Below are 25,000 nucleotides of genomic sequence, written 5' to 3'. Positions count from 1 at the left end.
TGTTCTCTTCACGTGTTCATCACGTGTTCTCGTCACATGTTCTCTTCACATGTTTATCACGTGTTCATCACATGTTCTCGACGTGTCGACATCAGAGCAGCAACATCACAGTCAAACAATATTGCATTCCACACACACACACACACACACACGAACGGTGTGTGTAATTGGATCTGAGGATTCTGTGAAGACACAGACGTATGGAAATAAAATATCTGTGATGTCGAGTGTGTTTTCTGTTTGTGTCAGAGCGGATTCTCACATCCCACTGACTCTGACAGCTCACTTGTGTTCTTCCCCTCTCTCAATACGACAATATGGTTTCCTCCCTGCACTGTGTGTGTGTGTGTGTGTGTGTGTGTGTGTGTGTGTGCAGCAGTTTTCCATCAGAACATACGACACACACATCTTCACTGACACACACACACACACGGACAACAACACCGTCTGAGGAAAATCTCACAACAAAACATTTCAACCGCAAACGGCAACAAGTTTCATTTCAAGGGTTACGGTGTTTTAGGTTTTTAGGTTCTAAGTTGTTCTATAGCGGTCTGTTTTTTAAATTACAGTTTAGTTGAAGTGTGTGAGTGTAGTTGTAACCGATTGCCCTAAAGAGATTAATTACGCTTTAAACTAGATTTTAATCACACGCACATTAATGGAGAATATGAATGATCTATATTAGTAAAACTGAACGTACTAAACAAACCTTAAAAGAATCGTTGCTATTGTAGAGTTTGAGAAAATCATATTTTTGTCTCTTTATGATAAATTCCTTTGCACACACACACACACACACACACACACACACACACACACACACACACACACGTCTATTTCTTCAAGATTCAGATTATTTTATTTAATGCCATGTCAGCATTCAAAGCTATTTTCATGGCAAAAATTTAATTACAAAAATACAAATATCATATAAATACACTAAAAACAAAACAAACAAAAACAGCAAGTCATATTATACAATATTTTTTAAATGATTTCTTCAAGATGAATTGGTTGTTTGATTCCTCATTTGTAAGTTGCTGCTGAATGAATAACGCCTCATGTAAATGTCATTAAGAACTAAATCATTGTTTTTGTCAGATTTACATAACAGAACCAAACCATTTTGTAAGAGCAAATTAAAATCTGTTTCATATTCAATAATTTGATAACTAATGTTTTTGAATTAGAAATTTAATTTGTTAACTGGTATACTCTAAAATATAAAAATAATGACTTAGTAGAATTATTTCTGACAGAATTAAATCATTATTGTACGTGTTTATTGTGACTGCAAAGTCCTTTTAAAATGAAATTTAAACTTTAAAAATGTTTTTTTTTCTGAATATCAGCATCACAATTTTTCGTTTAAATGTTTAATTTGGTAATAACTATGTAATATATTATGTTTTTTAATCTTTTTTTAAATATTTTAATTGCATGGTGTTTATTGTAAAATATTTGATGTATTTCCTAAATGTGTGTTTGTTCAGTTCAAAGCTTCACACCGTGACATTTAGAAGAAGGGTTTCAGTTTCAGTAATAAGCACACACACTCGCAGGGTCGGAATGATGCCGATAAAAGGATGTTTACACATAATTAATATTGAGCTGCACTCTTAAAATAAAGCTTCTTTATTGGCATCGATGTTTCCAAGAATACTGTTTTTTTAAATTGCTTACACACAATTTCTGAAACTATGGCTCATTTTCGCAAAACTCTACACACAAAACCACAAAACACACACACACGATGCAAAACATCACACATCTTGCAAAAGCAAACACTTCATTCAAAACTATATTAACTCTTCTATAAATACATACACACGGCAAACTACACACAGATGTGAAACACACACTCGTGTCTTTACGTGTTCAGGAGTTTATCACACACACACACACACACACACACACACGTATACGCAGAAATACACTGTAAATACAGTATGTATTGTACAGTATGTAAAATAAGTTACAGTAGTTGATCTGAATAATAAACTGTTGTGTGTAGTGTGTTGTGTGTAGTGTGTAGTGTGTAGTGTGTAGTGGGTAGTGTGTTGTGTGTAGTGTGTAGTGTGTAGTGTGTAGTGTGTAGTGTGTAGTGTGTTGTGTGTAGTGTGTTGTGTGTAGTGTGTAGTGTGTAGTGTGTAGTGTGTAGTGTGTTGTGTGTAGTGTGTTGTGTGTAGTGTGTAGTGTGTAGTGTGTAGACTCTGGGCTTTGTGAAGCTGCTGTGAATCTGTTGCGTTGTGAAAATTGGGGGAAATATTTTTTTTTATTTCTGAAAACATTGAGTTTTTATTTCTAACTATTTTTCAACTAATAATCCCACATGATCACTGGTGTAAGTAATCAGGAAATGTGTGTTGCATGTAAATGGCAGTGATTTATGAATGGATGTTATATATATATAGACTAAATAATTATAAATAATTCATCAAATAAAGACTTGAACATGTTAGTTTTGAATGAACTGTGTAATGTAGAGAAGTGTGTATTGTAGAGAAGTGTGTATCGTAGAGAAGTGTGTATCACTGCACACACTCTAAAAAATGCTGGGTTGTTTCAACACAATTTTGGGTAAAATATGGACAAACCCAGCCGTTGGGTTACATTTTTACATTACATTTTCAACCCAACATTTGGGTTTGTCCATATTTTACCCAAAATTGTGTTGAAACAACCCAGCATTTTTTAGAGTGTGTGTAAAGCAGAGACTGCTGCAGATTCACAGATGATTCACACACAGGACTGAAGGATGTCACTGACTTTAGTGTGTGAGCGGTTTAAAGAACGAACATTCATGAACCGCTGAAAGTTCTTCAGATTATTCAAATGTTCTTCACGATCAGAAACGATGGTTGTTTTCAGAACGGATCACTGGAAGATTTACTGAGGAAAACACGCTTTTAAAACTTTAATTTTTTATAATATACAAATTTGTATTATTTAAAGTTCAGCAGTCCTCACACACACACACGTTTATTTTGATACACTCGTGAGGACTCTCCATAGACGTAATGGTTTTTATATTGTCCAAACTGTATATTCTGTCCCCTTACACTAACCCTACACACACACACACACACACACACACACACACACACACACACACACACCGGCTGCGGTGACTGAAAGTAGGCCAGTGAGTCGCTGCATTGGGGAGTTTTTGAACGAGGGACGCTTCATTATTAATGTGGAACTGAGGGCTGGATGAGAGACACACACACACACACACACACACTCCTCAAGCACTTCCTGTATGTCCGTTTCCTGCGTGACTGACGGCATCAGATTCAACCACTCATCCTCATCCTCATCATCATCATCATCATCGAGATCACTGACGCAGCAAAATAAAATAAAATTCAATGCAGCAAAAATGAGACTCAGCAACGTCTCATCTTCATCATCATCCTCATCATCATCATCAATGTCACAGATACGGACTCATAAAAATGACTCATAATGACTCAGCAAAAATGAGACTCAGCAACGTCTCATCTTCATCATCATCATCATCCTCATCATCCTCCTCATCATCCTCCTCCTCATCATCATCATCATCATCATCAATGTCACAGATACGGACTCATAAAAATGACTCATAATGACTCAGCAATAACGTCTCATCTTCATCATCCTCATCTTCATCATCATCATCAATGTCACAGATACGGTGTACCAAACCACCTCCAGAGCTGACTGTCTAAACTTCACTGATGTGCACAAAATGCAAAACAAGTTATTTTGAAGAACGTTCAGAATAAAACAGTATTGGACCCAATTGACTTTCATTATAATGACACAAACAGACATTTCTCAATATGTTCAAAAGAAAGCAAGCAGTCAAAGTCACGGACACATCTATAAAACGGACTGTTCAAACTTTGTTGATGTGCAATAAAAACACTTCAAACATTTTTTTGACGTAATTCAATTGATTTTGCAATTCAATGCAGCAAAAATCAGACTCAGCAACGTCTCGTCATCCTTATCATCCTCATCATCATCGTCACGGATACACTGTGACATAATCCACCTATAAACCGATTGTTTAAACTTCATTAATGTGCAAAAATTGCAAAAGAAGAATTTTAGAAGAACATTGGGAATCCCAAAAAAATATTGGACTCCATTGACTTTCATTATGACAAAAACACTGAGATATTTCTCAAAATATGTTCTTTTGTGTCCAACAGAATCATTTTTTAAAAATATATTTATCTTAAACACTACCGTATTTTTTTTAAAGATTATGTACATTATTTTATTATTTTTTATAATGTAAATTCCACATCACCAATGAAATGTGAAATATAATCGTATCAATATTTGCCTGAACATATTTATACAGAAAAAAATATCATAATCAAAGTCATGCTAGAGCGTCACATGAACATCGATAATAACTCCGACTGGAGGCTCGTGATGTTGTGCCGTCTCGTATTAGATGAAGAACGCTTCACTGCTTCTGTTACTTTCCTGTTTCAAGCCGATTTAAAACTATTTCTTTTGCATAAAGCGCTGCAGAAATAAAGCAGACTTGACATTTGCACAAAATTACACACTTTAAAAGGCCAAAAACATGAACCGGATCCACGCGGCTGCTCTCCACAGACAGACACGAGAGGAACAAAGAGAACAATCTGGGGTCTGAGATTTGAGGAAAAATCCCACAGTCTAAAAAAAGAGAACAGGCCGCTTTCCTCAGTCTAAATACAGACGTGTTCTTCGAAAACACACAAGAAGCGCAGCGAGTGGGAGAGTGTGTGTGTGTGTGTGTGTGTGTGCAGATCCAGAGACAGATTGAGGAGCGCGACGGAGGGGAAACGACCGGAAGCAGAAACAGAAGAAAAGCATGAAATCAGAGTTGAGGATTGAAGAGGGGGAGTGTGCGTCAGAGAACAGAGGATGAGAGACGGAGAGAGAGAGAAGAGGAGGAGGCTGGTGTACACAGAAGCAGAAACAGTGAGAGTGGGAGAGAGATAAAGACACAGGAAACCGCCTTTGCAGTGTGTGTGTGTGTGTGTGTGTGTGTGTGTGTGTGTGTGTGTGTCTATTCAGCAGAAACATGCCTTTAACGCACAGACGGATCCGTCGTCTGCTGTAGTGTTTGTAGATGCCGTCTCTAAACTCTTGATGGTTAGATTGAGGAGTTTTGAAAGTGTGTTTGCAGATCAGTGGACTGGGAACGATCAGGCGGAGTGTCCCAGTAGATCGCTCGTTCAAAAATATTATTTATACATTGTTCATGGAACGTTTTTAGTTGGATGTTTGTCTGTTTTTTAATGTTACTTGTTGCAGAACATCCAGAGAACATTAAAAAGTGACGTTCTCATAATGCTTGAAGAATTATACAATTCCATTAACCTTCACATAACCAAGATTTGTTTTTTTTTTTTTTTTTATGTTTTGAAAGTTCAGAGAACATTCATAAATAATGTTTTCACAACGTAATGGGAACGTTAAGAAAACATTCTGTTAGCTGGACAAAAATCTCGGTAACACTTCACAATAAAGGCCTTATTTGTCAACATTAGTGAATGCATTATAACTCAACAACGGGAGTTTTCCTCCAGCTCGTCACATGTGGAGTTCCCCAGGGCTCTATTCTGGGGCCAACATTATTCTCTTTTACGAGTCCCATAAAAGTTTCCTATCATATTTATGCCGGCTCTATTTTCCCCTAAAGCTTCAGTGTCCTCTTCGCTAGCGTGTTTAGAGGACATTAAAACATTAGCATGTTTAGAGGACATTAAAACATTAGCGTGTTTAGAGGACGTTTTATGTTGTTATGCAGGTGTTGTGTTCGTATTATTTATCTGGTTGTTCTGTAAAGCACTTTGGTCAAATTTAGGTGTAAATGTGCTATATAAATTAAGTGAACTTGAACTAGTTTTAATGGTTTTATTTGCTTGATGATTTTTTGTATTAAATCTATTATTTTGTATTTTGTTTTTCTTCTGTTATCTTTTTATTAGCATTTAAATTTAAACAAAAATGATATTTTGTTGTGTCTGTTGTGCAGCACTTTGGTCATCATTCATGTTGTTTTAAGATGCTAACTGTGACATTCACTTTCATGTTAGTTAATAAAAATGTCCATGTTAGTTAATAAAAATGTCCATGTTAGTTAATAAAAATGTTAGTTAATAAAAATGTTAGTTAATAAAAATGTTAGTTAATAAAAATGTCCATATTAGTTATTAAAAAAAAAGTTCATGTTAGTTATAAAAAAAAAGTTCATGTTAGTTAATAAAAATGTTCATGAAAGTTAATAAAAATGTTCATGTTAGTTAATAAAAATGATCATGTTAGTTAATAAAAATGTCCATGTTAGTTAATAAAAATGATCATGTTAGTTAATACATATTTGCTGCATATGTATTAACTAACATGATCTAGTGCTGCAGAATGAGTAAAAGACATCAGGAACACACAAACATCTCAATAATGAGAAAAGATCCACATAATGGAGGAGTGTTAGTGATTAAAATCTCTATTCAGCGCTGTAATTCAATTCAATTCACGTGTGTGTGTGTGTGTGTGTGTACAGCGCTTTACACATCATCACAGCAGCGGTACAGTAAACGCAGGAGTCCACAGTTTACAGTGTTCTGTTCTCAGAGACTGAGTTATGTGTTTCAGAAATGCACATATACAGAACCACAGTTAGCTAAAAAAAATTACTTATTTAAACAATGTAATAATTGTTACATTGGCAGAAACTATGCGCTCACTGAAGTAATGAAGACTTGTTTAACAAATGATTATGACATTTAGAAGAAATGTAAAACCTCTACAGAACAAACGCAAGCATTCGTGACACAGAGCAACACTAAACCCTCAGTGCTGAAGATCACGGCTCACTGGTGTCCACACCGACACCAGATCCAGATCCAGATCCAGATCCAGATCCAGATCCAGATCGAGTGTGTTCTGATCTAATACCTGTGACGATCGAGCCGTTTCTGGCAGGAGAAGAGGAACAGCCCACAGAGGGCATCATGACACACAGCGCTTGCTATTCTTGTAATTATCACTCGTGTTCCATTTCTCTGTCTGCTCTGCTTTTAAAAGAACATTGGCATTTGGAATTGATGCATTTCTGCTGTTTCACGTCTGTGTTCTCAGAGGCTGCAAACCTGCTACGAAACTCGCTCACAAAGTTTTGGAAACACACACACACACACACAACAGAACCCATTTCCTACTAACTCTAAATGTCAAAAGGTCAATGCAGAATCACTTTCAACATTTCTAAATCCGTCACGAACCAGACAGAAGAAATCAGCGGATTGTTGAGTCACTCAGCTGAGAATCTCCCTCCAAAAACACCCAGCGACTTTATCACACGAGTGGAGGAATCCAGACTGGCTCAAACCAGATCCGGACCGGCTCAAACCAGATCCAGACCGGCACAAACCACCAGATCCAGACCGGCAGAAACCACCAGATCCAGACCAGCACAAACCAGATCCATACCGGCACAAACCAGATCCGGACCGGCACAAACCAGATCCAGAACGGCACAAACCAGATCCAGACCGGCACAAACCAGATCCGGACCGGCACAAACCAGATCCGGACCGGCACAAACCAGATCCGGACCGGCTCAAACCAGATCCGGACCGGCTCAAACCAGACAGAAGAAGACAGCTGAGAATCTCCCTCCAAAAACACCCAGCGACTTTATCACACGAGTGGAGGAATCCAGACCGGCTCAAACCAGATCCAGACCGGCACAAACCACCAGATCCAGACCGGCAGAAACCACCAGATCCAGACCAGCACAAACCAGATCCGGACCGGCACAAACCAGATCCAGACCGGCACAAACCACCAGATCCAGACCAGCACAAACCAGATCCATACCGGCACAAACCAGATCCGGACCGGCACAAACCAGATCCAGACCGGCACAAACCAGATCCAGACCGGCACAAACCAGATCCAGAACGGCACAAACCAGATCCGGACCGGCACAAACCACCAGATCCAGACCGGCACAAACCAGATCCAGACCGGCACAAACCAGATCCAGACCGGCACAAACCAGATCCAGAACGGCACAAACCAGATCCGGACCGGCACAAACCAGATCCGGACCGGCACAAACCAGATCCGGACCGGCTCAAACCAGATCCGGATCGGCTCAAACCAGATCCAGACCGGCTCAAACCAGACAGAAGAAGACAGCTGAGAATCTCCCTCCAAAAACACCCAGCGACTTTATCACACGAGTCCAGACCGGCACAGACCACCAGATCCATACCGGCACAAACCAGATCCATACCGGCACAAACCAGATCCAGACCGGCACAAACCAGATCCGGACCGGCTCAAACCAGATCCAGACCGGCACAAACCAGATCCAGACCGGCACAAACCAGATCCAGACCGGCACAAACCAGATCCATACCGGCACAAACCAGATCCATACCGGCACAAACCAGATCCGGACCGGCTCAAACCAGACATAAGAAATCAGCGGATTGTTGAGTCACTCAGCTGAGAATCTCCCTCCAAAAACACCCAGCGACTTTATCACACGAGTGGAGGAATCCAGACCGGCTCAAACCAGATCCGGACTGGCACAAACCACCAGATCCGGACCGGCACAAACCACCAGATCCAGACTGGCACAAACCACCAGATCCAGACCGGCACAAACCACCAGATCCAGACCGGCACAAACCACCAGATCCAGACCGGCACAAACCACCAGATCCAGACCGGCACAAACCACCAGATCCAGACCGGCACAAACCACCAGATCCAGACCTGCACAAACCACCAGATCCATACCGGCACAAACCAGATCCGGACCGGCACAAACCAGATCCTGACCGGCACAAACCAGATCCAGACCGGCACAAACCAGATCCAGACCGGCTCAAACCAGATCCAGACCGGCACAGACCACCAGATCCATACCGGCACAAACCAGATCCAGACCGGCTCAAACCAGATCCAGACCGGCTCAAACCAGATCCAGACCGGCACAGACCACCAGATCCATACCGGCATAGACCACCAGATCCATACCGGCACAAACCAGATCCATACCGGCACAAACCAGATCCGGACCGGCTCAAACCAGATCCAGACCGGCACAAACCAGATCCAGACCGGCACAAACCAGATCCAGACCGGCACAGACCACCAGATCCATACCGGCACAAACCAGATCCAGACCGGCACAAACCAGATCCAGACCGGCACAGACCACCAGATCCATACCGGCACAAACCAGATCCGGACCGGCTCAAACCAGATCCAGACCAGCACAAACCAGATCCAGACCGGCACAAACCAGACCCGGACCGGCTCAAACCAGATCCGGACCGGCTCAAACCAGATCCAGACCGGCACAGACCACCAGATCCATACCGGCTCAAACCAGATCCATACCGGCACAAACCAGATCCGGACCGGCTCAAACCAGATCCGGACCGGCACAAACCAGATCCGGACCGGCACAAACCAGATCCAGACCGGCACAAACCAGATCCGGACCAGCTCAGACCAGATCCAGACCGGCACAAACCAGATCCAGACCGGCACAAACCAGATCCAGACCGGCCAGCAACGTCCGACAGACTTAAAGTGACAGTAGCCTAATATTAAAAGTGCTGCTCCTTTTAAATCAAGACATTTCATTGGAGGAGTGGGGTACAATATGTTTAAAAGCACAAACTCAAACTATAAATACTTGTTTGAGACTCTTACAGTATAACTGGATAATGAGAACTTATATCACTCCTGTAAGATTAAATACATTTAACCGTAGTATTCCGGACTTGTGTTTTAAATGTAATATTTAATGTAACATTTTTTCATTGTGTGTGGGAATGTATTGAGGTGCAAAAGTTTTGGAGGAAAGTGACTCAGTATATATCTGAATTCACTACTACCCCGATATCTTTAAGCCCGGTAATATGTATATTGGGTATTTATGAAGACAAATGTTCTTTATCCGTCAAAGAGAAAAAACTGGTGGATCTGTGCCTATTACAAGCCAGGCGTTCAATTGCCCTTTGCTGGAAAAATACAAGTTGTCCTTCCCTTGGACTTTGGATGAAAAACCTGATATCCAGTTTGGCCCTTGAGAAGCGAACATATGTAATTAAGGGGAAGTCTAAATTTGGGAGATGTTCTTGAGATTTGTCAAAGGAGATATTGAAGAGGCTATGGATGTGGGAAGTTGTAGTAAATGCTTAATGTTTAACAGAAGTGTATGATATAAAGCAATGTCTAAGGATTTTATTTTATTTTTTTCTCTCTCAATCAACTGCCAGGGTTATTGTGGAGGGTGAGGGATTGGAGTAAGTTATGTGTGTATTTAAGAGGACTATGTTTGTTCTGTTGTTGTGCTGTGACAAGTGCTGCTGCTTGTCCTTAAAGGGATAGTTCACACAAAAATGAAAAGTCTGTCATTATTTACTCACTCTAATGTTGTTCCAACCCTGTATTAATTTGTTCTTTGTGCTGAACACAAAATAAGAAGAATGATTTTGAAGAATGTGGCAATCCAAACAGTAGCTGGTCCCCATTGACTTCCATAGTGGGAAGAACTCTACACTGGGAGTCACTGGGACCAGCAACTGTTTGGTTTCCCACATTATTCAAAAATTCAAACTTATTTTCAACAAGAAGAAAGAAACTTATTCAGGTTTACACTAACTAGAGAGTAAATGATGACAGAATTAAACATTTTGGTACTGTCACTTTAAGACCGGCACGCATCTTATATACACGCATTTGACACGCACCTGATTTACTCTCAAATGTTTGCTTTAACTTTATATTAACATTATATAAAAATCACATTTTTGGGGGGAACTATCCCTTTATTTGTTAATAAAACGACAAAAAAAACAGAAAATCACTCACTGCTAAAAACTTTAATAGTAGCTTTAATAAGAATAATTTATGTAGTGTTTTATTTTTAGATTTGTTCATTCAATTTCTTTCTTGAATGCCACTGTTAAATACACTACTGTAGCTGAATTCATTTGTATATCATGTTGTGTATGTGTAATGTGTATCTTTGCTCTTATTTTTTTAATAACAAAGAAAATAAATGACAAAGATTTTTATCTTCGCCACATATGTCCTAAATGTCTGCCATTCTTTTTTTATTTTAGATTTTGTTACTTTGTTTTTAAAATACGGACATCAGTTTGGCTGTAATGCTCATCGCTTGCAAAACGGTGAAACCAACATGCAAAAGAATCGTGATAAAATCGTTAATTGTGATTTTCCTGGGAAAAAATCGTGATGTGATATTTTTGGCAGCCCTAAACAAACCTGTGAAAGCGTACGCAGATTATCTCACGTTTCTAAGGTCTTTTTCTCTGAAATGTGTCAGAGAAAATGAGCCAAATGTGGGGTTTCAGTGGCATTAAGGTGCAAAAGTTCTGATATGAATTATCTTGGTTTCATTTTTCACATCACAATAACCAGCTGCTGTAAAAGACTTCTTAACCAGGTCTCGTCTGAGAGCAAGCGGATTATGATTATGATTATGATTTGACACGGTGTGATGGCTTTAGTTTGGCTGGTAAGCAGTGTTTTAAAGTGACAGTTCAGCCAAAAATCATCATTTACTCTTCCTCATATTCCTTTACAACAAGCAAAGGCTCATGAGTGTGTTCTTGTTATGGATTATAGCTCTTTAATACTGAGCAGAAACATTAATCCTGGAACGTCTGCTGGCTCGACGGGTCAGCGGAGGAGTAGTTCCCGGAGATCGAGGAGGACAGCGAGCGTGTGCTCGAGGGTTATACGGTTTATAAAGCACGCGTCCTGTCACCGCTGTTGCTCTCGGCTTATACGGGTGATGCAAGAATACAGCATGAGAATGATAAATATGCAGATGATATGGCACTTGTGGCACTTATGAAAACACTAAGTTTTGAGTATGAGGAGCAGGTTTTGAAACTAGTTCCTTATTGATAAATGTCAGTAAAACAAAGAGTTGGTTTAAAATTATTCAGAGCCTCTACCAGCAATAATGTTATGAGATCAAACTGTTGAAGTTGTGAAGACTTTTAAGTATAATTTTTTTTATTGAATTTCTCTGATAATGTGGATCTGTAAGAAAGCGAATCCAAGGCTGTTCTTGCCGAGCAAACGGAGAGAAGGTTCTGGAAGTTTATCTTAGTTTAGTTGTGTTTAGGGTATAATATAACTGTGTGTTTCGGACGAGTTACATCTGTGAATAAAGTCTAATTAAACACAATTACAAGAGTTCAGGGAAAATTACAGGATCTAAGCAGAAGTCAGTCGCTCAACTATAGCACATCTCTACAGAGAAAAGCTTTGGCCAAGAGACACAACACACCCTGGAATCGTGTTTCTGGATTATTACACCGCGTCGTCGTTATAGAACAAACACAGCGATTACAGCAATTATACACGAGTCGTCGTTATAGAACACACACAGCGATTACAGCAATTATTACACCGAGTCGTCGTTATAGAACACACACAGCGATTACAGCAAATATACACCGAGTCGTCGTTATAGAACACACACAGCGATTACAGCAATTATTACACCGAGTCGTCGTTATAGAACACACACAGCGATTACAGCAAATATACACCGAGTCGTCGTTATAGAACACACACAGCGATTACAGCAATTGTACACCGAGTCGTCGTTATAGAACACACACAGCGATTACAGCAAATATACACCGAGTCGTCGTTATAGAACACACACAGCGATTACAGCAATTATTACACCGAGTCGTCGTTATAGAACACACACAGCGATTACAGCAAATATACACCGAGTCGTCGTTATAGAACACACACAGCGATTACAGCAATTATTACACCGAGTCGTCGTTATAGAACACACACAGCGATTACAGCAATTATACACCGAGTCGTCGTTATAGAACACACACAGCGATTACAGCAATTATACACCGAGTCGTCGTTATAGAACACACACAGCGATTACAGCAATTATACACCGAGTCGTCGTTATAGAACACACACAGCGATTAACAGCAATTATTACATCGAGTCGTCGTTATAGAACACACACAGCGATTACAGCAATTATTACACCGAGTCGTCGTTATAGAACACACACAGCGATTACAGCAATTATTACATCGAGTCGTCGTTATAGAACACACACAGCGATTACAGCAATTATTACACCGAGTCGTCGTTATAGAACACACAGCGATTACAGCAATTATACATCGAGTCGTCGTTATAGAACACACACAGCGATTACAGCAATTATTACACCGAGTCGTCGTTATAGAACACACACAGCGATTACAGCAATTATTACATCGAGTCGTCGTTATAGAACACACACAGCGATTACAGCAATTATACACAGAGTCGTCGTTATAGAACACACACAGCGATTACAGCAATAATACACTGAGTCGTCGTTATAGAACACACACAGCGATTACAGCAATTATACACTGAGTCGTCGTTATAGAACACACACAGCGATTACAGCAATTATTACACCGAGTCGTCGTTATAGAACACACACAGCGATTACAGCAATTATTACACCGCGTCGTCATTATAGAACACACACAGCGATTACAGCAATTATTACACCGAGTCGTCGTTATAGAACACACACAGCGATTACAGCAATTATTACACCGAGTCGTCGTTATAGAACACACACAGCGATTACAGCAATTATTACACCGAGTCGTCGTTATAGAACACACACAGCGATTACAGCAATTATTACACCGAGTCGTCGTTATAGAACACACACAGCGATTACAGCAATTATTACACCGAGTCGTTGTTATAGAACACACACAGCGATTACAGCAATTATTACACCGCGTCGTCGTTATAGAACACACACAGCGATTACAGCAATTATTACACCGAGTCGTCGTTATAGAACACACACAGCGATTACAGCAATTATTACACCGAGTCGTCGTTATAGAACACACACAGCGATTACAGCAATTATTACACCGAGTCGTCGTTATAGAACACACACAGCGATTACAGCAATTATTACACCGCGTCGTCGTTATAGAACACACACAGCGATTACAGCAATTATTACACCGAGTCGTCGTTATAGAACACACACAGCGATTACAGCAATTATTACATCGAGTCGTCGTTATAGAACACACACAGCGATTACAGCAATTATTACACCGAGTCGTCGTTATAGAACACACACAGCGATTACAGCAATTATTACACCGAGTCGTCGTTATAGAACACACACAGCGATTACAGCAATTATTACAGCGAGTCGTCGTTATAGAACACACACAGCGATTACAGCAATTATACACCGAGTCGTCGTTATAGAACACACACAGCGATTACAGCAATTATTACACCGAGTCGTCGTTATAGAACACACACAGCGATTACAGCAATTATTACACCGAGTCGTCGTTATAGAACACACACAGCGATTACAGCAATTATACACCGAGTCGTCGTTATAGAACACACACAGCGATTACAGCAATTATACATCGAGTCGTCGTTATAGAACACACACAGCGATTACAGCAATTATTACACCGAGTCGTCGTTATAGAACACACACAGCGATTACAGCAATTATTACACCGAGTCGTCGTTATAGAACACACACAGCGATTACAGCAATTATTACACCGAGTCGTCGTTATAGAACACACACAGCGATTACAGCAATTATTACACCGAGTCGTCGTTATAGAACACACACAGCGATTACAGCAATTATTACATCGAGTCGTCGTTATAGAACACACACAGCGATTACAGCAATTATACACCGAGTCGTCGTTATAGAACACACACAGCGATTACAGCAATTATTACACCGAGTCGTCGTTATAGAACACACACAGCGATTACAGCAATTATTACACCGAGTCGTCGTTATAGAACACACACAGCGATTACAGCAATTATTACACCGAGTCGTCGTTATAGAACACACACAGCGATTACAGCAATTATTACACCGAGTCGTCATTATAGAACACACACAGCGATTACAGCAATTATTACACCGAGTCGTCGTTTTAGAACACACACAGCCATTACAGCAATTATTACACCGAGTCGTCGTTATAGAACACACACAGCGATTACAGCAATTATTACACCGAGTCGTCGTTATAGAACACACACAGCGATTACAGCAATTATACACCGAGTCGTCGTTATAGAACACACACAGCGATTACAGCAATTATTACACAGAGTCGTCGTTATAGAACACACACAGCGATTACAGCAATTATAACACCGCGTCGTCATTATAGAACACACACAGCGATTACAGCAATTATACACCGAGTCGTCGTTATAGAACACACACAGCCATTACAGCAATTATTACACCGAGTCGTCGTTATAGAACACACACAGCGATTACAGCAATTATACACCGAGTCGTCGTTATAGAACACACACAGCGATTACAGCAATTATTACACCGAGTCGTCGTTATAGAACACACACAGCGATTACAGCAATTATTACACAGAGTCGTCGTTATAGAACACACACAGCGATTACAGCAATTATACACCGAGTCGTCGTTATAGAACACACACAGCCATTACAGCAATTAATACACCGAGTCGTCGTTATAGAACACACACAGCGATTACAGCAATTATAACACCGCGTCGTCATTATAGAACACACACAGCGATTACAGCAATTATACACCGAGTCGTCGTTATAGAACACACACAGCCATTACAGCAATTATTACACCGAGTCGTCGTTATAGAACACACACAGCGATTACAGCAATTATTACACCGAGTCGTCGTTATAGAACACACACAGCGATTACAGCAATTATAACACCGCGTCGTCATTATAGAACACACACAGCGATTACAGCAATTATACACCGAGTCGTCGTTATAGAACACACACAGCGATTACAGCAATTATTACACCGAGTCGTCGTTATAGAACACACACAGCGATTACAGCAATTATTACATCGAGTCGTCGTTATAGAACACACACAGCGATTACAGCAATTATTACACCGAGTCGTCGTTATAGAACACACACAGCGATTACAGCAATTATTACACCGAGTCGTCGTTATAGAACACACACAGCCATTACAGCAATTATTACATCGAGTCGTCGTTATAGAACACACACAGCGATTACAGCAATTATTACACCGAGTCGTCGTTATAGAACACACAGCGATTACAGCAATTATTACACCGAGTCGTCGTTATAGAACACACACAGCGATTACAGCAATTATAACACCGAGTCGTCGTTATAGAACACACACAGCGATTACAGCAATTATTACACCGAGTCGTCGTTATAGAACACACACAGCGATTACAGCAATTATAACACCGCGTCGTCATTATAGAACACACACAGCGATTACAGCAATTATACACCGAGTCGTCGTTATAGAACACACACAGCGATTACAGCAATTATTACACAGAGTCGTCGTTATAGAACACACACAGCGATTACAGCAATTATAACACCGCGTCGTCATTATAGAACACACACAGCGATTACAGCAATTATACACCGAGTCGTCGTTATAGAACACACACAGCCATTACAGCAATTATTACACCGAGTCGTCGTTATAGAACACACACAGCGATTACAGCAATTATTACACCGAGTCGTCGTTATAGAACACACACAGCGATTACAGCAATTATAACACCGCGTCGTCATTATAGAACACACACAGCGATTACAGCAATTATACACCGAGTCGTCGTTATAGAACACACACAGCGATTACAGCAATTATTACACCGAGTCGTCGTTATAGAACACACACAGCGATTACAGCAATTATTACACCGAGTCGTCGTTATAGAACACACACAGCGATTACAGCAATTATTACATCGAGTCGTCGTTATAGAACACACACAGCGATTACAGCAATTATAACACCGCGTCGTCATTATAGAACACACACAGCGATTACAGCAATTATACACCGAGTCGTCGTTATAGAACACACACAGCGATTACAGCAATTATTACACAGAGTCGTCGTTATAGAACACACACAGCCATTACAGCAATTATTACACCGAGTCGTCGTTATAGAACACACACAGCCATTACAGCAATTATACACCGAGTCGTCGTTATAGAACACACACAGCGATTACAGCAATTATACATCGAGTCGTCGTTATAGAACACACACAGCGATTACAGCAATTATTACACCGAGTCGTCGTTATAGAACACACACAGCGATTACAGCAATTATTACACCGAGTCGTCGTTATAGAACACACACAGCGATTACAGCAATTATTACATCGAGTCGTCGTTATAGAACACACACAGCGATTACAGCAATTATTACACCGAGTCGTCGTTATAGAACACACACAGCGATTACAGCAATTATTACATAGAGTCGTCGTTATAGAACACACACAGCGATTACAGCAATTATACACGAGTCGTCGTTATAAAACACACACAGCGATTACAGCAATTTTAACACCGAGTCGTCGTTATAGAACACACACAGCGATTACAGCAATTATTACACCGAGTCGTCGTTATAGAACACACACAGCGATTACAGCAATTATTACATCGAGTCGTCGTTATAGAACACACACAGCGATTACAGCAATTATTACATCGAGTCGTCGTTATAGAACACACACAGCGATTACAGCATTTATTACATCGAGTCGTCGTTATAGAACACACACAGCGATTACAGCAATTATTACACCGAGTCGTCGTTATAGAACACACACAGCCATTACAGCAATTATTACATCGAGTCGTCGTTATAGAACACACACAGCCATTACAGCAATTATTACACCGAGTCGTCGTTATAGAACACACACAGCGATTACAGCAATTATTACATCGAGTCGTCGTTATAGAACACACACAGCGATTACAGCAATTATTACAGCGAGTCGTCGTTATAGAACACACACAGCGATTACAGCAATTATACACCGAGTCGTCGTTATAGAACACACACAGCGATTACAGCAATTATACACCGAGTCGTCGTTATAGAACACACACAGCGATTACAGCAATTATACACCGAGTCGTCGTTATAGAACACACACAGCGATTACAGCAATTATTACACCGAGTCGTCGTTATAGAACACACACAGCCATTACAGCAATTATTACACCGAGTCGTCGTTATAGAACACACACAGCCATTACAGCAATTATTACACCGAGTCGTCGTTATAGAACACACACAGCGATTACAGCAATTATTACATCGAGTCGTCGTTATAGAACACACACAGCGATTACAGCAATTATACACCGAGTCGTCGTTATAGAACACACACAGCCATTACAGCAATTATTACATCGAGTCGTCGTTATAGAACACACACAGCCATTACAGCAATTATTACACCGAGTCGTCGTTATAGAACACACACAGCCATTACAGCAATTATTACATCGAGTCGTCGTTATAGAACACACACAGCGATTACAGCAATTATTACACCGCGTCGTCGTTATAGAACACACACAGCGATTACAGCAATTATTACACCGCGTCGTCGTTATAGAACACACACAGCCATTACAGCAATTATTACATCGAGTCGTCGTTATAGAACACACACAGCCATTACAGCAATTATTACACCGAGTCGTCGTTATAGAACACACACAGCGATTACAGCAATTATTACACCGCGTCGTCGTTATAGAACACACACAGCGATTACAGCAATTATACATCGAGTCGTCGTTATAGAACACACACAGCGATTACAGCAATTATTACACCGAGTCGTCGTTATAGAACACACACAGCGATTACAGCAATTATTACACCGAGTCGTCGTTATAGAACACACACAGCGATTACAGCAATTATTACATCGAGTCGTCGTTATAGAACACACACAGCGATTACAGCAATTATTACACCGAGTCGTCGTTATAGAACACACACAGCGATTACAGCAATTATTACATCGAGTCGTCGTTATAGAACACACACAGCGATTACAGCAATTATACACGAGTCGTCGTTATAAAACACACACAGCGATTACAGCAATTTTAACACAGAGTCGTCGTTATAGAACACACACAGCGATTACAGCAATTATTACACCGAGTCGTCGTTATAGAACACACACAGCGATTACAGCAATTATTACATCGAGTCGTCGTTATAGAACACACACAGCGATTACAGCAATTATTACATCGAGTCGTCGTTATAGAACACACACAGCGATTACAGCAATTATTACATCGAGTCGTCGTTATAGAACACACACAGCGATTACAGCAATTATTACACCGAGTCGTCGTTATAGAACACACACAGCCATTACAGCAATTATTACATCGAGTCGTCGTTATAGAACACACACAGCCATTACAGCAATTATTACACCGAGTCGTCGTTATAGAACACACACAGCGATTACAGCAATTATTACATCGAGTCGTCGTTATAGAACACACACAGCGATTACAGCAATTATTACAGCGAGTCGTCGTTATAGAACACACACAGCGATTACAGCAATTATACACCGAGTCGTCGTTATAGAACACACACAGCGATTACAGCAATTATACACCGAGTCGTCGTTATAGAACACACACAGCGATTACAGCAATTATACACCGAGTCGTCGTTATAGAACACACACAGCGATTACAGCAATTATTACACCGAGTCGTCGTTATAGAACACACACAGCCATTACAGCAATTATTACACAGAGTCGTCGTTATAGAACACACACAGCCATTACAGCAATTATTACACCGAGTCGTCGTTATAGAACACACACAGCGATTACAGCAATTATTACATCGAGTCGTCGTTATAGAACACACACAGCGATTACAGCAATTATACACCGAGTCGTCGTTATAGAACACACACAGCCATTACAGCAATTATTACATCGAGTCGTCGTTATAGAACACACACAGCCATTACAGCAATTATTACACCGAGTCGTCGTTATAGAACACACACAGCCATTACAGCAATTATTACATCGAGTCGTCGTTATAGAACACACACAGCGATTACAGCAATTATTACACCGCGTCGTCGTTATAGAACACACACAGCGATTACAGCAATTATTACACCGCGTCGTCGTTATAGAACACACACAGCCATTACAGCAATTATTACATCGAGTCGTCGTTATAGAACACACACAGCCATTACAGCAATTATTACACCGAGTCGTCGTTATAGAACACACACAGCGATTACAGCAATTATTACACCGCGTCGTCGTTATAGAACACACACAGCGATTACAGCAATTATTACACCGAGTCGTCGTTATAGAACACACACAGCGATTACAGCAATTATTACACCGAGTCGTCGTTATAGAACACACACAGCCATTACAGCAATTATTACATCGAGTCGTCGTTATAGAACACACACAGCGATTACAGCAATTATTACATCGAGTCGTCGTTATAGAACACACACAGCGATTACAGCAATTATTACACCGCGTCGTCGTTATAGAACACACACAGCGATTACAGCAATTATTACACCGAGTCGTCGTTATAGAACACACACAGCGATTACAGCAATTATTACATCGAGTCGTCGTTATAGAACACACACAGCGATTACAGCAATTATTACATCGAGTCGTCGTTATAGAACACACACAGCGATTACAGCAATTATTACACCGAGTCGTCGTTATAGAACACACACAGCGATTACAGCAATTATTACATCGAGTCGTCGTTATAGAACACACACAGCGATTACAGCAATTACAGCAATTATACACGAGTCGTCGTTATAGAACACACACAGCGATTACAGCAATTATTACACCGAGTCGTCGTTATAGAACACACACAGCGATTACAGCAATTATACACCGAGTCGTCGTTATAGAACACACACAGCGATTACAGCAATTATACACCGAGTCGTCGTTATAGAACACACACAGCGATTACAGCAATTATTACACCGAGTCGTCGTTATAGAACACACACAGCGATTACAGCAATTATACATCGAGTCGTCGTTATAGAACACACACAGCGATTACAGCAATTATACACTGAGTCGTCGTTATAGAACAAACACAGCGATTACAGCAATTATTACACCGAGTCGTCGTTATAAAACACACACAGCGATTACAGCAATTTTAACACCGAGTCGTCGTTATAGAACACACACAGCGATTACAGCAATTATTACACCGAGTCGTCGTTATAGAACACACACAGCGATTACAGCAATTATACACCGAGTCGTCGTTATAGAACAAACACAGCGATTACAGCAATTATTACACCGAGTCGTCGTTATAGAACACACACAGCGATTACAGCAATTATTACACCGAGTCGTCGTTATAGAACACACACAGCGATTACAGCAATTATACACGAGTCGTCGTTATAGAACACACACAGCGATTACAGCAATTATACATCGAGTCGTCGTTATAGAACACACACAGCGATTACAGCAATTATACACCGAGTCGTCGTTATAGAACAAACACAGCGATTACAGCAATTATACACAGAGTCGTCGTTATAGAACACACACAGCGATTACAGCAATTATTACACCGAGTCGTCGTTATAGAACACACACAGCGATTACAGCAATTATTACATCGAGTCGTCATTATAGAACACACACAGCGATTACAGCAATTATTACACCGAGTCGTCATTATAGAACACACACAGCGATTACAGCAATTATACACCGAGTCGTCGTTATAGAACACACACAGCGATTACAGCAATTATACACGAGTCGTCGTTATAGAACACACACAGCGATTACAGCAATTATACACCGAGTCGTCATTATAGAACACACACAGCGATTACAGCAATTATTACACCGAGTCGTCGTTATAGAACACACACAGCGATTACAGCAATTATTACACCGAGTCGTCGTTATAGAACACACACAGCGATTACAGCAATATATAAACAAACCTTTGAACCAAACGCAATAAGTGTTTTGAACAAGAGGTTAGAAATGTGAATATTTGAAGCTTTGATATTGTGGATGTTGTGTGTTGTTAGATGTGTTGTGATTGTATGTTGAGACTAAAGCTGAATAAAGTACAACAATAACAACTGTTTATTTGTCGTCGTTTGAATTTTTCTTATGATATTTTGAAGAACGTAAGAACGACTTTCATCATATGGACAAAAAACTAAATATGTGAATTTATTTTCTAAAAAAATTATTTTACTAACCCAAAGAAATATATTTATGTTCTTAAACAAAACATTTTTTTTACATTGTGTATTATTTTGTTATTACCGTTTTTTTTATTCGCTTTGGTACCATTTCACAAGTAATACGTACATTTTCAAAACTCTTAGTGCTAATATCCCACAGATCATCACAGTGCAGTTTATTAAAGCATTACACATGTGTTCAGTTGTGTTCGTGCAATACACAAAATCTAAAGTTTCCTTTTCACAACACAAAATAACTGGTTCATCTATATACATGTTTCATTCGCAGCACGTGCGTGTGTGTGTGTGTGTGTATGAATATGAATGTAAGTGTGTGAGGGTCTGTGTGTGCGCATGCGAGTGAGTGTGTGTGTGTGTGTGTATGAATATGAATATGAATGTAAGTGTGTGAGGGTCTGTGTGTGCGCATGCGAGTGAGTGTGTGTGTGTGTGTGTGTGTGTGTGTGTGTGTGTGTGTGTGCGCGAGTGAGTGTGTGTGTGCGAGTGTGTGTGTGTGTGTGTGTGTGTGTATATGCCCATGCAAGTGTGTGTGTGTGTGTGTGTGTGTCTGCGTGTGTGTGTGTGTGCGCGTGTGTGTGAATATATGCGCATGCGAGTGTGTGTGTGTGTGTGTGTGAGAGAGTGTAAGGTGTCATCAGCAGCATCTTTGTCTGGTCAACAGTTTCACATCGACCATCATGTTTCTCTGTGGGAACTCAGAGGCGTGTGTGTGTGTGTGTGTGATGTTGGGACGATGTGGGTGCGTGTCGTAAACACACCAGTGCTTTTCAGAGTAAAGCGGGTCAGCCCAGTAATGGAGGATTTCACTGTTTCACGTACGTGTGTGTGTGTGTGTGTGTGTGTGTGTGTGTGTGTGTGTGTGTGTGATGTTGCAAACGCAACTGATCCTCATCTATTTCCTGTTTCTCCTCTCCTCAGTCTGAAACTGAAGGCCGAGCGAGAAGAGCGAGAGGAGAGAGAGCATGATGTAGTATTTCACACTAAATAACTATAAATGTACCAGCATCAAAACTCCACCCACTCATACATATGCAAATATCCATGATGTGTTGATATGAAGAGTGTGACACACAACGGTCTCCAGCACAGCATACATGATCAAAACTAGAAAAATGATTCATATTTCAAATAAATGCATATTCATATATATATATAAACTCTATGAGTATATACGTGTGTGTGTGTGTGTGTGTGTGTGTGTGTGTGTGTGTGTGTGTGTGTGTGTGTGTGTGTGTGTGTCTGTGTGTGTGTGTGTGTGGTGGTCAAGCCAAGTTGTCGACAGGAGTGAAACTTTGCATTAGAAAAAGGAAACGCTAATGATTGCACTTCCTAAAAGAGCAAACGAGCCTCGCACGCCCCCCTCGCCTCTCTCTCTCCTCTTGTGACTGCATGAAAGTGAAAACCATGAGTGTGATATGGGGAAACTTTTGCATGGCTCCACATGCCCTGAATACAGCATTTACAGGAACAGTGTGTGTGTGGGCGCGCGTGTGGGTGTGTGTTTCGTCTGAGGGTCTTTTTAGAGGAAGAGGGAAATCCATGAGCCTTCACACACAGTTTTGTCAGCATCAGTCATATGACCAATGCAAAACTGCTGAAACTCTCTCACACCCGCACAAACACACACTGATCACACACACACACACTCACCTCCAGTCCATAAACTCAGATGTTGCTTCTGTCGTTCTGTCAGTCTCTCTCGCTCTGGGTCGATCCTGATGAAGAGAAACAGAGACGCGTCAAAAACTCAATCAAGCAAAGCATATCAGATCAACGTATGAAAACACACACGTAAAGACCGACGAAGAGCATTAACACGAGAAACACACACTGCTTTTGCGCGAGAAACCCTAACACACACTCACATTCCCACTCTCTCACTCACACACTCACTCACTCACTCACTCACTCACTCACACAAACACACTCTCTCACTCACACACTCTCACTCACACACTCACACACACACTCTCTCACTCACACTCACTCACACTCACTCACACTCACTCACACTCACTCACACTCACTCACACTCACTCACACTCACTCACTCACTCACTCACTCACACACTCACTCACTCACACACTCACTCTCACACTCACTCACTCACACAATCACTCACTCACACTCACTCACACACTCACTCACTCACACTCACTCACTCTCACACTCACTCACTCTCACACTCACTCACTCACACTCACTCACTCACACTCACACTCACACTCACACTCACTCACACTCACACTCACACTCACTCACTCACTCACTCTCACACTCACACTCACACTCACTCAATCACTCACTCAATCACACTCACTAACACACTCACTCACTCACACTCACTCACACTCACTCACACTCACTCACACTCACTCACACTCACTCACACTCACACACTCACTCACACAATCACTCACACTCACTCACTCACTCACTCTCACACTCACACTCACTCACTCACTCACTCTCACACTCACACTCACACTCACTCACTCACTCACTCTCACACTCACACTCACTCACTCACACACTCTCACACTCACACTCACTCACTCACTCACTCTCACACTCACACTCACACTCACTCACTCACACACTCTCACACTCACACTCACTCACTCACTCACTCTCACACTCACACTCACTCACTCACTCACTCTCACACTCACACTCACTCACTCACTCACTCTCA

General features: G+C 40.9%; 1 protein-coding gene across 3 annotated transcripts in view; it reads right to left on the bottom strand.

Moving 5' to 3' along the window:
* The window catches only part of zbtb7b (zinc finger and BTB domain containing 7B), a 47,886-nt gene that overhangs the window by 15,507 nt on the left and 7,379 nt on the right, over nucleotides 1-25,000 (bottom strand). For all 3 annotated transcript variants that reach the window (XR_013799302.1, XR_013799303.1, XM_079625921.1), the window contains exon 2: nucleotides 23,955-24,019. The gene's annotated coding sequence lies outside the window, so the exon portion shown is untranslated. The remainder of the gene's footprint in view (nucleotides 1-23,954; nucleotides 24,020-25,000) is intronic.

Source organism: Phoxinus phoxinus (genome assembly GCF_949152265.1).
Source record: "Phoxinus phoxinus genome assembly, chromosome: 10".
In the NCBI taxonomy this organism is placed as follows: Eukaryota; Metazoa; Chordata; class Actinopteri; order Cypriniformes; family Leuciscidae; genus Phoxinus; species Phoxinus phoxinus.
The sequence above is the reverse complement of the archived record's forward strand: the minus strand, read 5'-3'. Positions and strand labels throughout refer to the sequence as shown.